General features: G+C 49.6%; 1 pseudogene; it reads left to right on the top strand.

Moving 5' to 3' along the window:
- Positions 1–7,330: 7,330 nt before the first annotated feature.
- Positions 7,331–7,390, top strand: LOC144499351 (U6 spliceosomal RNA; annotated as a pseudogene).
- Positions 7,391–12,410: the final 5,020 nt, after the last annotated feature.

The raw sequence follows: 12,410 nt of genomic DNA, 5'->3' as shown, positions 1-12,410 counted from the left end.
GAGTCGGTTGGTACGTGACCTCAGACATTTTTTCCCGACGGAAGAAGGTGAAAGCGAGTACGTCCGGGGTGCGTGGGATCCTTGATTAATGACAGTCAGGGCTGCAGCGATATTGTTAAAGTGGGACAGAGGGGAGGCACTCTTGCCCAGGAAGCTCCAAGGTTGAAGTCCACCATATGTTTGTCTCCCGACTCTGCTGTTCTGAGATGAAGTAAGAAGTCTAACAACACCAGGTTAAAGTCCAACCTGTTCTGAGATGAAGCCATGGCAATCTCCATCAGGACTTGTAGTCGCCTATAGTCACTGTATCCATGAATGGTGGAACAGGCTGGAAGGGCCGAATGGACTATTGCTATTTTCTAAATTTCTATGTTGCTATTTCTTTCCATTATGTATGAAATATCCTACTTATTTTCATTTTCTTATTACCTCTCATGATATTAATCTCTTTTGCCTTTCCACTAAACAGAATATCTCATCATGATTGCCTCACCTTCTTCGAATGTTTTCTCCACCAATCCATATTCCCTTTCACTAATTCCATTCCTGATCTCACTGCTCACTTCTCATGATTTGTCCTCTCCTCTGTCCCCATTGAGTGACCTGATCATGTTTCTGACTCCCTCATAACATCTATCATTTATCCTGAGCTTTATTCAATTCCCTCCTCAGTGACTATTCTTTCTTTTATTTGTTGCTGGGATGTATGTGTCACTGGCAAAGCCATCCTGAATTTTCCCTGAGAATGAAGGTGTGGTGGTCATCACACAATCTCTAAGGCCACATTCCCAGAAGGTATTGACTGCATGGGATGGGAAGCAGGATTATTGTTGGCAGTGGGATTTAACAGCCATGAGGCATTGGGACTGGCGGCTGGGATAGACTGGAAACAGTTACAGCCCTGAGCCAACACGGAGAGAGAGTGCAGGTTGAAAGAAAGTCGACAGGCAGGCAGTGCTGGGTAGGTGTACTGAGTAGAAATGTATTTTTGTAAAAGCCTCAAGATCAGGTTTATTGCGGACAGGACTTGGAGTTAACCTTGCAGCCATTGCAATTCATTCAGGTCAGAAGCAGTCAGGGCAGGTGGTGCAAACTTGAAAGGAGCTCTGAGGCCAATAGGAAAAGGAGATTTAGGACTGTATTGAATCATGGAATCCAGTAGTGATGAGGGCTGGGGGGGGAGGGGGGGAGGGGTGGTGGGAGGAGAGACAAGTAGGGGAGTGGTGGGGATTTGGGGTAGGGAGGGGAGCGGAGGGGATTTGGGGTAGGGAAGGGGTGCGGTGGGGATTTGGGGTAGGGGAGGGGAGCGGTGGGGATTTGGGGCAGGGAAGGGGAGCGGTGGGGGTTTGGGGCAGGGAAGGGGAGCGGTGGGGATTTGGGGCAGGGAAGAGGAGCGGTGGGGGTTTGGGGCAGGGAAGGGGAGCGGTGGGGATTTGGGGCAGGGAAGAGGAGCGGTGGGGATTTGGGACAGGGAAGAGGAGCGGTGGGGATTTGGGTTAGGGAAGGGGAGCGGTGGGGGTTTGGGGCAGGGAAGGGGAGCGGTGGGGATTTGGGGCAGGGAAGGGGAGCGGTGGGGATTTGGGGCAGGGAAGGGGAGCGGTGGGGATTTGGGGCAGGGAAGGGGAGCGGTGGGGATTTGGGGCAGGGAAGGGGAGCGGTGGGGATTTGGGGCAGGGAAGGGGAGCGGTGGGGGTTTGGGGCAGGGAAGGGGAGCAGTGGGGATTTGGAGTAGGGAAGGGGAGCGGTGGGGATTTGGGGCAGGGGAGGGGAGCGGTGGGGATTTGGGGCAGGGGAGGGCGGTTGTGCGGGAATAGGTCCAATGCTGAAATAGTCAAAGGAAAGTCCGAACAAGACATGGACTGGACTGGAAACATGGAGAATTTGAATAACACAATCTCCAACTATATTTCAAATAGCAACAAAAATACACAGTAGAGACATTTTTCCACTTTATTCTGTTTGAACAGGGAGGCTGAATCATTTCTAAACTGTGCTGAGCGAAGTGAAGATGAATTTGTGATGCTAAAAGCTCTTTACCACCATCTGGTGGTGGGTTGGAGCTCCTACGTGACAGGAACCTCAATGCCCATTTTATAATGTGATAGCTGATTAAAATGTCATCGACAGGCTTGAGAGGGAACAGTGACAACTAACTGCTGGTATTCCAACATCGAAAAATGCCTTAACAGATATTTATCTATCTCCTAAAATGCAACAGACAACACATGTACTATCTTTAATTCCTAGATTGTTTGGTGCTTTATCCATCCACTGAAAAGTCAAATGGTCATTTTTAAAAAATAATCCAGGTCTGCCCGCTCCTTCTTTGTTGCTCCTGTTAAGACGCTAACAACAGTAATGCCAGGGAATGATAACGACCCTGAGGATGTTGTGGTTTATTTGCAAAAAGAGGTGATCTGCTCTATATTCAATTCTACACCATGGATATTCTAATGTCTTTTTGAATTAAATTGAAATGAGTATGTTATTCACAAGGCACGTAGAACAAAAGATTCTAGCAAGGCTTGGACAGGAATGTTATTTAAACAAATTGGGCTTAATGTTTTATGTTAGAGAAACAGCTGATGTGGGGAGTCTAACTAATAGATACATTTCAGAGGCAACATGTAGAATAGTTTGATACACAGTTAGTAAATGCTGGAAATGATTGTAGTAGTTTGAGGAGAAGTAAAATGTAAATGGTTAAACATTGGTTTGAGAATCAGATTTGTGTATTGTTGTTATCCAATGCTGGACTTTACCCTGCTAATAATCCTCCTGACACTAGGGTTAATTTATCATGGCCAATCAACCTAACCCGCACATCTTTGGACAATACAGTTCAAAGATGTGCTGGTTAGGTTGACTGGCCATGATAAATTGAACCGAGTGTCAGGAGGATTATTAGCAGGGTAAATATGTGGGGTTACGGGAATAGGGCCTGGGTGGGATAGTGGTCGGTGTAGACTCGATGGGCCGAATGGCCTGCTTCTGCACTTGTAGGGATTCTATGATTTTATGGAATAAATCATTTCCGTGGTTTTTTTGTCATTCCTAAATACAACTTATTATGAAGGTTCACATAATAGCCTGTATTTCCACATCAATGATACCTAACTCTTCTTTAAATTGACAAATATATTGCTCTGACTTTATTATCATTCTGATTTTCATGTTTTCTACCTGACCCTACACATGTTTCCACAGGAATCGTGGATGATTTTACTTGACATAACCCACTTGCAAATGTGCAGACAAGCTAAGCAGAGATGGTGAACTTTGCTCCTGAGCACTGGGAGGGAGCGCGGGGGTGATTCTCCCATCCGGCTACGCTGATTTTTTAGCGCGGCGGGCCAGGGGACTCACGCAATTCACGCTGGGCGTCCAGGTCTCTGCGCGTCTCCCAGCCTATGTTTTTGGCATCGACAGATCCATGCTGAAAGTCAGTGTAAGGATATTAGCATGCATTTACATAACTTACCAACTAATTAGCGGGTGCGCGACTAGAATCTCTGCCCCCATTAACATCTCCACCCACTCTGGCGTGACGTCACGCTGGCGGGGATTAGAGCTGCTGTATAAAAGTCGGGAGCCAAAAGAGAAAATGCTGGAAAATTTCAGCAGGTCTGGCAGCATCTATAAGGAGAGAAAAAAGCTGACATTTCGAATTCAGATGACCCTTTGTCAAAGAATTGGTTTCAGTTTCCAACATCCGCAGTAATTTGGTTTTATCCAGTATAATAGTCGGGACCTGGGCGTGCAGCGTTGAACAGGAGTAAGGAGGTAAGTGTTAAGGAGCTGCAGCCCTCGGAGTGCAGGGGAAGATGGAGGCAGGGCCTGGAAATTTTCTGCTTGCTGTGGGGAGGTCCCTGGAGAGTTGGAAGTGCTGTCCCCAGGCCCAGGGATGTTTTACGTAGTCTCTGTGGGGTGGGGTGGACTGCTTTACTGGGTGCTGGTCAGGCTGCTGTCTGCAGCCACTGGGCTGTTCCATTTTTCTGGCCCCGGGCTGTGGTGAGGGACTGGACTGAGTGCTGGGGTTTTAGGGAGAGCAGGGAAAGTGCACCATGTGCTGCTTGGGGGCTCATCAGTTCAGGCAGCTGGTGCTCCAAGCAGGGGTGCTCAGGTTGACATAGAAACTCATACTGCATGTACTTAGCAGTGAATGGGAACTCATGGCAATGGCTCAAGGGAGCGCAATGGTCACACCCGCACACCAACCTGCATACTCTCCCTGCCAACCGTGTTCATAATGCCAATGGCAGGCAACCTAATCAGGTGACGAATGGCACCACAGATTGTGTTGTGTTGCCAGGGGGTACTGGTCCCAGTGAGGGATTGGGGGGTTTGCAAGCAATGACATATATCTATCAATCTCTCTCTCTCTCTCTAACCCCTACCGTGTAGAATGGATCTTGGGCTGATTAATTGAGAGCTGGCCATCATGGTGGCAGCTGAGGAGGAGGTAGCAGCTCAGGAGGTGGAGGGTGTAGGGAGGGCACTCCAGGAGCAGCCCTTCAGGAAGGAGGGCAGGGGGCTGCCGCTGATGGCCAAGAGGTGGGAAAGCAGTGTCATAGAAAAACTATAGAAAACAATAGAAACCCTACAGTGCAGAAAGAGGCCATTTGGCCCATCGAGTCTGCACCGACAACAATCCCACCCGGGCCCTCTCCCCGTACCCCTACATATTTACCTGCTAATTCCTCTAACCCTCATATTTACCCACTAATCCTTCTAATCTTCGCATCCCGCGACACTAAGGGGCAATTTAGCTTAGCCAATCAACCTAACCCGCACATCTTTGGACTGTGGGAGGAAACCGGAGCACCTGGAGGAAACCCACGCAGACACGGGGAGAATGTGCAAACTCCACAGGAATGTGTCCTGAAAGAGTGGCTTGGAAAAGGAGGATGCAGAGGCCTAGGCGGTACTGGACCATTCGAGGGGCTGTCGGAGGTTACGTGCCGTCGCCGGCTCTGCCTATCTAAGGACACGGTCCAGCACCTGTGTGAGGTGTTCGCATACCTGGCACCAGAAGGCAGGGGCGGCCACCCACTGCCAATAGAAGTTAAGGTGACAGCGACACTGAATTTCTATGCAATAGGGTCATTTCAGGCACCCAGTGGTGACCTTTGTGGAATCTCTCAGGCCTCAATCCACAGATGCATTCGCCAGGTGTTTGCCCGGGCAGGCCAATACATCCATTTTGATGTTGGGCATGCTCTGGAGGCGGCCCAGGCGGCAGGCTTCGCCACCATTGCCCGGATGCCCCATGTCCAGGGGGCAGTGGATGGGACACAGCCGCCCCGTTATCCCTGCGAGGTAAGGGGCAACCTTTATTAACAGAAAGAGGTTCCACTCCCTGAATGTACGAATTGTACGTGACCATCGGATGATCATGTGGGTCTGTGTACGTCACCCAGGGACTGTTCATGACAGCTATGTGCTGAGGCAGTTAGACACCCCAGCGCTCTTCAAACACCAGTCCAGGCTGCCGGGGTGGCTCATGGGGGACAAGGGCTACCCGCTAAGGTCATGGCTGATGATGCCAGTGCGGAGACCCGAGACTGAGGCGGAGACCCACTACAATGAGCCCCACGCTGCCACCCGGTCCATAGTAGAGCGTTGCATAGGCCTGTTGAAGATGTGATTCCGCTGCCTGGACCACTTTGGGGGTGCCCTCCAGTGTGACCCTGTGTGTGCCTCGTGCGTTATAATCATCTGTCGCATTCTGCACAACATCGTCCAGCAGTGGGGAGACCAGCTGGAGCAGGAGAAAGAGGGTCAGCACCAGGCAGAACAGGAGGGCCTGCCTTATGAAGAGCCAGAGGATGGAGGACAGGTGGCGATTGCAGGTGCCCGGCACCCTTCCCCACCCTCTCTCAGTCCACCTCCCCCACCCTCTCAGCCCATCACCAACCCACTCCGCCCCCCCCCCCCCCCCCAATCTCAAAAAATATCACAACAGCTTAATAGGCCTGGGCTAGCTATGGTAGCGAGTCTTTGATGAAGGCTGGAGGATGATGAATAAACTTTAGAAGCAGTGGGCCGTACAAGATTAGGAAGTTATAGGTTCACTAAGAGGGCATGGGTGAAGGTCACCAATAGTCAGGGTTAAGTTTTGGTCAATGCTAAGAACACAATTAAAAGTTATTTGCACCTCACAGTAGAGATTAATGTGTCTCTGATTTTCCCCCCACAGAGCTGAGTGCACTCCAATCCCACACATCGAGGCATAGACTGCTGTGCTGCGTAATACCAACCCCTTGGCCCTTACAGCGAAGGCACACTGGGATCCTGCCCTGGTGCCACTTAAGTCTGACATGTTGTCCGAATGGGGGGGGGGGGGCGGGATGAGGGGTGGGGGGGGGGGGGGGATGGGGGGGTGAGGGGAGAGGGGTGAGGGGGGTGGGGTGAGACCGGGAGGGGGGGAAGGGGAGTGGGAAGGGGAGGGGGTGTGGGGAAGGGAGGGGGGGTGGGGTGGGGGAGGGGGAAGGGAAGGGGGAGGAGGGGAGGGGGTGGGGGGAGGGGGTGGTGGGAGGGGGGAAGGGGTGGGAGGGGGGAAGGGGGAGGAGGTGGGAGGGGGGGAAAGGGGAGGAGGTGGGAGGGGGGGAAGGGGGAGGAGGTGGGAGGGGGGGAAGGGGGAGGAGGTGGGAGGGGGGGAAGGGGGAGGAGGTGGGAGGGGGGGAAGGGGGAGGAGATGGGAGGGGGGAAGGGGGAGGAGGTGGGAGGGGGGGAAGGGGGAGGGAGGGGGGAAGGGGGAGGAGGTGGGAGGGGGGAAGGGGGAGGGGAGGGGGGGAAGGGGGAGGAGGTGAGAGGGGGGGAAGGGGGAGGAGGGGGGAAGGGGGAGGAGGTGGGAGGGGGGGAAGGGGGAGGAGATGGGAGGGGGGAAGGGGGAGGAGGTGGGAGGGGGGGAAGGGGGAGGGGGGAGGGAGGGGGGAAGGGGGAGGAGGTGGGAGGGGGGAAGGGGGAGGAGGTGGGGGGGAAGGGGGAGGAGGTGGAAGGGGTGGGAGGGGGAAGGGGGAGGGTGTGGGGGAGAAGGGGGAGGGTGTGAGAGGGGAGGGGGGAGGGGGTGAGAAGGAGGGGGGAGTGGGAGGGAGGGAGGAGGGGGGAGTGGGAGAGGGGGGGAGATGGGGGGGGAGATGGGGGGGGAGGGGGTGCAATGCTCAAGCCTCTCACCCAATGAGGAGGAGTGCTTGCAGACAGGATCCCAGTGTGCCTTCGCAGCGCTCTGTGAGAGAAGGGATGGAGGGGGATGGGAATGCCGGGAGGCCAGCGATGTCCGGGTCAGTGGGGGATGGGGAGGCCAACGATGTCCGTCTGGGTCGGTTGGGGATTAGCATGGCCCCTGCGCAAGGATGACACGCAAATTCGTGAAGCGTTCCATAACTGTGTTTACCCCAGTCCAACGCCGGCATCTCCACATCAGTTGGGAATTACAGAGACATAGCTGCAGGGTGACCAGGGGTGGGAATTCAACATCCAGGTTTATTCAGTGTTTAGGAAGGACAGACAAAAAGGAAAAGGCGGTGGAGTTCCATTGCTGGTTAAAGAGGAAATTAATGCAATAGTGAGGAAGGATATTTGCTTAGACAATGTGGAATCTGTATGGATATAGCTGAGAAACACTAAGGGGCAAAAAACGTTAGTGGGAATGATATATAGACCCCCAAACTGCAGTGGTGCTGTTGAAAATGACATTAAACAGGAAGTTACAGAAACATGCGAAATTGGAACAGCTGCAATTATTGGTGATTTTAATCTGCATATAGATTGGAAAATTAGTAACAATACCATAGAGGAGGAATTCCTGGATTGTGTACAGCATTGTTTTCTGGACAAATACATTGAGGAACCAATTTAGACAACAGGCCATCCTAGATTGTGTAATGAGAAAGGACTAATTGGTAGTCTAGTTGTGCGAGACTCCTTGGGGTCCGTAATATGATAGAATTCTTCACCTAAATGGAGATTGACATAGTTGATTCTGAGACTAGGGTCCTGAGTCTTAATAAAGGAAACTATGATGATATGAGGCACGTATTAGCTATGATAGATTGGGAAATGTTACCTCAAGGGATGACAGTGGATAGGCAATGGCAAACGTTCAAAAAGTGCATGGATAAACTGTAACAATTGTTCATTCCTGTCTCGCACAAAAGTAAAACAATGGAAATTGGAGACTGTATTAAATCCAAGGAGGAGGCATACAAATTGGCCAGAAAAAAGAGCAGACCTGAGCAGTTTAGAATTCAGCAAAGGAGGACCAAGGGATTGATTAAGAAGGAGAAAATAGAGTACTGGAATAAGTTTGCGGGGAACATAAAAACTGACTGTAAATGTTTCAATCGGTATATAAAGAGAAAAAGACTCAGAAAAAGTCAGAAACAGGTGAATTTATAATGGGAAACAAAGAAACTGCTGACCAACTAAATACATATTTTGGTTCTGAGTTCTCAAAGGAGGACACAAATAACGTACCAGAAATGTTAGGGAATACAGGGTTTCGAGAGAGGAAGGAACTGAAGGAAATCAAAATTAGTACGGAAATGGTGTTGGGGAAATTGTTAGGATTGAAGGCCAATAATCTCCAGAGCCTGATAATCTATATCCCAGAGTACTTAAGGAAGTGGCCCTAGAAATATTGGATGCACTGGTGGTCATCTTCCAAGATTCTATAGACTCTGGAACAGCTCCTACAGATTGGAGGGTAGGCAATGTAACCCCACTATTTAAAAAGAGAGAGAAAAAATAGGGAATTATAGACCAATCAGCCTGACATCGGTAGTGGGGAAAATTGTAGAGACCAATATCAAAACTTTTATAGCAGAGCACTTAGAAAACAGGTTTGACAAATTTACAAATCTACTGGAATTCTTCGGAGATGTAACTAGTAGAGTTGATGAGAGGGGGCCAGTGGATGTGGTTTGCTTGGACTTTCAGAAGGCTTTTGGCAAAGTCCCAAATAAAGTGAGCGTGTAAGATTAAAGTGCATGGGATTGGGGGAAGTGTATTGAGATGGATAGAAAACTGGTTGGCAGACAGGAAACAAAGAGTAGGAATAAATGGATCTTTTTCCAAATGACAGGCAATGACTAGTGGGATGCCGCAGGGATCAGTGCTAGGACCCCAGCTATTCACAATATACAATAATGATTTAGATGAAGGAACTAAATGTAATATTTCCAAATTTGCAGATGACACAAAGCTGGAGGGGAGGGTGAGCTGTGAGGATGATGCAGAGATTACTCAGTGTAATTTGAACAAGTTGAGTCAAATGCATGGCAGATGCAGTATAATGTGAGGTTATCCACTTTGGTAGCAAAGACAGGAAGGCAGATTATTATCTGGCTATAAATTAGGAGACGGGAATGTGCAATGAGACCTGGGTGTCCTCATAAACCAGTCACTGAAGGTAAGCATGCAGGTAATGAAGAAGAAAATGGTATGTTGGCTTTCATAGCGAGAGGATTCGAGTACAGGAGCAGGGATGTCTTGCTGCAATTATACAGGGTCTTGATGAGACCAGACATCTGGAATATTGTGTGCAGTTTTGGTCTCCTTATCTGAGGAAGGATGTTCTTGCTATAAAGGGAGTGCAGCGAAAGTTTACCAGACTGATTCCTGGGATGGTGGGATTGACGTATGAGGAGAGATTGAGTCAGTTAGGATTATATTCACTGGAATTCAGAAGAATGAGGGGAGATCTCAGAGAAACCTATAAAATTCTAACAGGACTAGACAGCGTTGCAAAGAGGTTGTTCCCAATGGTGGGGGAGTCCAGAACCAGGGGTCATAGTCTAAGGATATGAGGTAAACATTTTAGGACTGAGATGAGGAAAAATTTCTTCACCCAGAGAATGGTGAACCTGTAGAAGTCGCTAGGACTGAAAGCAGTTGAGGCCAAAACGTATGTTTTTGAGAAGGAGTTAGATATAGCTCTTGTGGCAAAAGGATCAAAGGATATGGGGAGAAGGCAGGATCAGGCTATTGAGTTGGATGATCAGGCTCGACAGGCCGAATGGCCTACTCCTATTTTCTATGTTTCTATGGGATGAGGGGCTGGACTTCCAGCCTCTATCAGAGCCAGGATCAGAGAGGGATGAGCTAAAAGTTGCCTCACCAGCTGGTGTGCCTGTTTTTTGGCTCTATGCCACCTCTGGGGCATTTTTCTAGTGGTGGAATGGGGGTGGCTGGGTGATAGGCTACATGGTGGACATGGTTCATTAAGAAACCAATTAAAGCTAATTAAAGTTCCACCATGCGGCAGGGACTAGCTTAGATCCTTAGAGGCCCTCTCTCCCTACCATGTTGCAGGAACAGATTAAAGCCACTCTCTAGAGGGGCTTCCACCTGCCCTCCCCAGCCCCATCCGCTGCAGAGGCCTGGTTAGAGAAAGGGTTCCTCCAACATGACGGTCAGCATTGGTGCTGTGTGTATTACCACTGTCCATGAATGTTTCTGCTCCCTGACCATATCGCATATTTCAGTCTGGTCTTCCTATCCTGGCCCAAGCAGTGATGATTCAGTGCAGCTTTCAAGGGCAAGACTGCCAAGTACTGGAGAAGATGGGCAAGGAGAAGACACGCCCCCTCCGGCCCCCACACCCCCTTTTACAAGATTAGCCGCTATATTCAGGTAAGTTTTTAAAGCTCTTAAGTCTTTTCGTGAGTGAGTAGGTGGGTTGATGAGGGAGTGAGTGAGTGAGTGAGTAAGGGAGGGAGGGAGGTGTGAGCGAGCGAGTGGGTAGCTGGGTTGATGAATGGATAGCTGAGTAAGTCTGTGGATGGGTGAGTAGGTGAGTGGGTAGGTGGGTAGATGAGTGCATACGTGTGAGTGGGTGAGTGAGTGGATGGGTAAGTGGTTGGGTGGGTAGATGAATGGATAGGTGAGTGAGTGAGAGGGTGAATAGGTGAGTGGATAGATGAGTGAGTGAGTAGATGGGTGGTGGATGAATGAGTGAATAGATAAGTCAGTGGATGAGTGAGTGGGTGAGTAGGTGAGTGAATGAGTGAGTATTCGAATGGATATGGAGTGAGTGGGTGAGTGGATAAGTGAGTGAGTGGGTGAATAGGTGAGTAGGTGACTGCATTTGATTTGATTTGATTTGATTTATTATTATCACATGTAGTAACATACAGTGAAAAGTATTGTTTTTTGCAGATTACACAAAGCATACCATTCATTGAAAAGGAAACGAGAGAGTGCAGAATGTAGTGTTACAGTTATAGCTTGGGTATAGAGAAAGATCAACTTAATGCAAGGTAGGTCCATTCAAAAGTCAGTCATGGCAGCAAGGAAGAAGCTATTCTTGAGTCTTGGTATGTGACCTCAGACATTTGTATCTTTTTCGTGACGGAAGAAGGTGGAAAAGAGAATGTCCAGGGTGCGTGGGATCCTTAATTATGCTGGCTGCTTTTCCGAGGCAACGGGAAGTGTAGACAGAGTCAATGGATGAGAGGCTGGTTTGCGTGATGGATTGGGCTACATTCATGACCTTTTGTAGTTCCTTGCCATTTTGGGCAGAGCAGGAGACACACCAAGCTGTGATACAACCAGAAAGAATGCTTTCTATGGTGCATCTGTAAAGGTTGGTGAGAGTTGTAACTGACATGCCAAAATTCCTTAGTCTTCTGAGAAAGTAGAGGCATTGGTGGGCTTTCTTAACTATAGTGTCGGCATGGGAAGGACCAGGACAGGTTGTTGGTGATCTGGACACCTAAAAACTTGAAGCTCTCGACCCTTTCTACTTCGTCCCCGTTGATGTAGACAGGGGCATGCTCTCCTCTACGCTTCCTGAATTCAATGACAATCTCCTTTGTTTTGTTGACATTGAGGGAGAGATTATTGTTGCCGCACCAGTTCACCAGATTCTCGATCTCATTCCTGTACTCCATCTCGTCATTGTTTGAGATCCAACCCACTACGGTGGTGTCATCAGCAAACTTGAAAATTGAGTTGGAGGGGAATTTGGCCACCCAGTCAGAGGTGTATAAGGAGTATAGTAGGGGGCTGAGAACACAGCCTTGTGGGACACAGGTGTTGAGGATGATCATGGAAGAGGTGTTGTTGCCTATCCTTACTGATAGGTGAGTAGGTGAGTGAGTGAGTAACCAAATGGATATGTGAGTGAGTGGGTGAGTAGGTGAGGAGATAGATGAGCAGGTGAGGAGATAGGTGAGTGGGTGAGTGGAGAAGTGAGTGAGTGGGTGAGTAGGTGAGTGAGTGGGTGAGTAGGTGAGTGAGTGAGTAACCAAATGGATATGTGAGTGAGTGGGTGAGTAGGTGAGGAGATAGATGAGCAGGTGAGGAGATAGGTGAGTGGGTGAGTGGAGAAGTGAGTGAGTGGGTGAGTAGGTGAGTGAGTGGGTGAGTAGGTGAGTGAATAGGTAAGTGTGTGAGTGAGTGAGTTG

Source organism: Mustelus asterias, chromosome 9 (genome assembly GCF_964213995.1).
Source record: "Mustelus asterias chromosome 9, sMusAst1.hap1.1, whole genome shotgun sequence".
Classification (NCBI taxonomy): domain Eukaryota; kingdom Metazoa; phylum Chordata; class Chondrichthyes; order Carcharhiniformes; family Triakidae; genus Mustelus; species Mustelus asterias.
This window is presented reverse-complemented; position numbering and strand designations above follow the sequence as displayed.